Genomic DNA, 4,609 nt, shown 5'->3' on the forward strand with positions numbered 1-4,609 from the left:
TCCTTTGTGAAGGCTAAGAAGTATAACTATCTTACTAGTAAAGACTTACATTTATTTAACAGTGACATGTATCTGTGCTACTTTGACATATGGCTACTAAGTATCATATCATATAGACTATTTGGACTTAACAATGTAATACATTGTTTCAACATAACACATTGTTTCCAAGGCAATACAATGTTTCAGTGTAATACAATGTTTCAATGGAATGAATTGTTTCAATGCGATATATTGTTTCTTTGCACTTGAGGTTCTGTGAAAGGACAGAAAGACTGAAATTATCAGGAACCAACCACCAGGTAATAGAGGCACATGACTGTGTCCCTAGCACTTGGGGGAGGAGATGGAGGACCTGGAGCTCAAGGTCATCCTCAGCTACATTTCCAGGCCAGCCAGTAAAACTTGCCAGGAGACAAGAATCGTTAGGAAAATCTAATATTATAATGAATTAGGAGCAGTAGAACTGTTGATTCTGAGGCTTTTCCTTCTTCCTCTTCTTTCTTTTTTTTCCCGAGACAGGGTTTCTCTGTCTAGCCCTGGCTGTCGTGGAACTCACTTTGTAGACCAGGCTGATCTTGAATTCAGAAATCCTCCTGCCTCTGCCTCCCGAGTGCTGGGATTAAAGGCGTGCGACACCATGCCTGGCTTTTTTTTTTTTTTTTCTTTTTTTAAAGTACAACTTCCATTTTATTTTTCCAGGGTAGTTTTCCTTCTGCCCTTACAAAACCACGTCTTTACATGGGCTTTGGTGGAGGTCGCGGTGCAGTGCCAGCAGGTCTGAATCGTGGTGGGAGTGTCTGGTCCTTCCCGGCTTCACGGAATCGATTCCTGACGAACTTGCTATGGATGGCACAGCTCACGCAGCAATGCAGCTTGACGTAGGGCTTGGGAAGCACATAGGCATCGAAGACACTTGCTTCAGATAGGTCTCTGATAGCAGTGGCTTCTACAATGTTCCGAATGACAAACTTCTTAATGGCCTTATCCTTGGGCACGCAGCAGTTCGTGCAGCGAATTGGCTGCACATGTCGCGGCCCTTTTTGGCACAACCATTGTTTCTTCTTTTTTTGGTCATCTTGGAGCCAAGACTCGAAAGAGGGGTTTTTCCATCTTTATAAGCTATGAATATTGCCAGTTGACCTTAAGAAATATTGAATCAATTTATAACCCCATTAGCAGGACTATTAGAATGCTGACCCTGGAGTCTCTGCATGCCTGTAATACCAATATTCAGAGCCTGAGGAGGACCCAGGATTTGAGGTCAGCCTGGGTTACCAAATTAGACCCAGTCATCAAAAAAAGTCAACATACCTTAGGTTGCCAGACAAAATGTAGAATGCTGTTGAATCTCAATTTCAGATAAACAGTGAATACTAAACAGCCTGCACTGAAGATTGTTGGAGAAGATGAAAATCTACTTGGATGCCAAGAGGAAGCCAAGGAGACAATGTGTCTAAATTAATGTGGTATCCTGGAACAGAAAGAGGGTCTTAGAAGAAATTTAAATGTGAATGCCGATGTGAATATGAATCAGAAACACCCCTCTGGGCTCATGTTTTGAACACTTTTTCCCAGATGGTCTGCCCATTTTGGGGGTCATTAAGGAACTGAGACCTAGCTGGTAGAAGCAGGGCATTCAATGTAAATTTTTGGATGTTAGGCTCCGTCCCTTGTTCCTGAAGCCCTGTTTCCTGGTTTATGTGGTATGAACAGCCTGCATGTGGGGACCCTGTCTTCCCCACTAAGATGAACTGAAACCCTCTGAAACCATGAGTGAAAATAAATCTTGTTTCTTTTTGGAACTGTGGTCACAGCTGTGTGAATGTAACTCAGGCAAAAATATGGGTTTTAGTTACTGCTATCATAGTGATTCATTAAATGTGAGAAATATACCATATAGATAGATATATGACACTAATTATAGTGTAGAATATACAGCCTTCTCTAAAATTATGTTGTAAATAGCAAATTACTTATTGTAAAATAGAGCATTTATTCAGATAACTGGCAGTTTTACACCCAGGCTGTATACATTGGCTGTCAAGTAATCACTTGCAGGACATTAACCAGATTGTCCCGTAAAATGGCTAATATATGAAAAAAAGATCTTAGGTGGGCACTCTTTTTTTTTTTTTTCCCTGAGACAGGGTTTCTCTGTATAGCCTGTCCTGGAACTCACTTTGTAGACCAGGCTGGCCTCAAACTCAGAAATCTGCCTGCCTCTGCCTCCCGAGTGCTGGGATTAAAGGCGTGCGCCACCACGCCCGCCTAGGTGGGCACTCTTAATGGGCTTGACCTTTATGTGATTTTCCCCCTAAATATTTAGGTTAAGCAATTCATTTTCTATAAACAATCCATCTGATTCCTGTTCAAGCGAGGCTCAAGCAGGCCAATAAAAGAAAGGGGTACAGTTCAAGTTGATGTGCTCTTTAGTGCCATAATCTATTACCAGTTGCAACCAATTCAGAAGCTGAAAAAGGAATGGGGTTAACTCTGACTCACACAGACCATCAATAGAATTAATCTTAAATTGGGGTGTGCAACTCTCAAAGATTTAAAAAATCTAGTCACAGAGGGGAAAAAAAAATGCCTGCAAGTAGTCTGTTTCCAGGGTGACGGCTCATCTATGCTGCCTGTCTGGATGTAAGCAGTCCTGGGCTTTTACCCTTCAAGTTTCTCCTTTGGAGGAGAGCAACCTGCGTGCAGTGGAAGAAGACCTAAGAGGAGCCTGGAATAAAAATAGATCTGTATAACGGTTTTGTTTGAAAGTGACCTTAGAAAATAGCTATCATAAAGAGAAAATGGCAGATGGAGCCTTTAAAATGAGCTAATTTTAGAATACATATCGTTTCCCACGTGTGACTACTAAATACATCCTCCACAGCTTACTCTGCTGATATATAAAATTTAAGAAGTTGGATTCTTACTGGTACTGTATGTTAGGCTTTACTAAAAGAAAAACAAAAAACCAGAATCTGTCTTCAAGTCGTAAGAAAGATTGTTTGTGTTTCCTTGGTAACTTATGGGCCAGTCCCTAAAATTAGCATTTTGGTATACCATAAGCACACATATGTAAAAGGTTTGCACACGTCATAAGCTTCACTTTGTAAACGTGTACAGCGTTAGTATGTGCAAAAAATATCATGTCGAAGAGCAGTTTCTATTTGTGCTACCCAAAAACGGATTTTTATTTTCAGAGGGGAGAATCACGCTGTTAGGCTTTATTTATATCCAAGTGTCCTCAGCCTTCTGCAAAAAAGGCAAAAGCTTTGTGTGTGTTTTAAATGCAGAACAACGAAGGACTCAGACACTTTCGGACTCTACAGAACCAGAACATACATCGCGGGCTGTGTCCACGCACAAGGGCAGGCTCGCTGGGGACCTAGAGGAGTGGCTTTCAAACTTGTGGGCCAGCGCCTAGTCCACGGCCCGCCACGCGCTAGGTTCCGGGAGGAGGGCGGCGAGGCCGGGGCTAGGCTGCCATCCTCTCACCGGGGTCAACTCCGGTCCCCGAACACCCCTTCCCTCCTCCGCCCCACGGCGCGACGCGGGCAGCCCACGCGAGGGGAGGCCGTGCCCGCGACCCCAATTCACCATAACCCACTCGCCTGGGAGACGGGATTGGCGAGCACGTGGGGGAGGGGCGGAGAGCGCGTCCGGCTCGACACCGAGCATGCTCCGTGCACGGAACCGTAAGTGGCGAGCCAGACATGCGCAGTGAGCTCGGGGTGTGCTGGCGGCGGGGCAGGGCGGGGCTGGCGTGAGCGGGCTAATGTGTTTATCCGGTTTTCTGGGTGGGCGGTCAAAGCGCACGCGTAAGGGCGAAAGGCGGTAGGGTCGGGGTGGGTGTGTTGGGGGGGGGGGGTTTGTGCATGCGCAGTGGAGCCGGCAGCGCGGGGAGGGTGTGGAGGGGGCTTTTAGAGGAGAAGCAGGGGAAAAGGGAAGCGGAGGGAGAGGAAGGGCGGGGGGTGGGGTGGGGAGGTGGGTGAGAGCGCGCTGTGCGCATGCGTACAAGGGCTAGCGACGACGGCGGCGGGGGAGGCTCGGGGATGACAGTGTCTTTGCCCGTTGGGGTAACGGTCGTCGTTACCGGCCGGGCCTGAGGCGCCGCACCATCCACTGCGGCCGGAGTAGCCCCGGCCCAACGGAGCTAGAGCGGCGCGAGAAGAAGCGTGAGGGCGGCCAGGCGCGAGGGAGGGGCCTGCAGCGGGCCTGGTCGTGTGCGCTGGGTGGTGGCGGCGGCGGCGGCCTGGCGAGGTGAGCTCGCTTAAACCGCAGCTGGGCAGGCAGGCGGCGGCGGCGGCGGCGGCGGCGCAGCACCGTGGCAGTCGCGCTTGGAGGAGTCGTCCGTGCCGTGCCGAAAAGATGGCCGGGCTGTGAGGGGGCGGCGCTTGCGCTGGTGACCCCAAGTGTGCGGCTGAGAAGCGGAGGGGCCCCGCCGCCGCCGCCGCCGCCTGCCTGCCTGCCTGCCTGCCTGCCTGCCGGGCCTGCTCCCCGCCCCCTCCCGCCGCCGGGCCCCGCGCGCACTTCCTCCCGGGCCTCCCTTTCGGGCGGGGGCCTCCCTCCCGCCCGCCCGCCCGCCGCGCCAGGCGCAGCGTGGGCCCCG

General features: G+C 49.8%; 1 pseudogene; it reads right to left on the bottom strand.

Annotated features, from left to right (window-relative positions):
• Positions 1-713: 713 nt before the first annotated feature.
• On the bottom strand, positions 714-1,649 carry LOC110302526 (small ribosomal subunit protein eS26 pseudogene; annotated as a pseudogene).
• Between the last annotated feature and the right edge of the window lie 2,960 nt (positions 1,650-4,609).

The sequence above is a fragment of the Mus caroli genome, unplaced genomic scaffold, assembly GCF_978045245.1.
Source record: "Mus caroli unplaced genomic scaffold, Mus_caroli_1 scaffold_11, whole genome shotgun sequence".
NCBI lineage: Eukaryota > Metazoa > Chordata > Mammalia > Rodentia > Muridae > Mus > Mus caroli.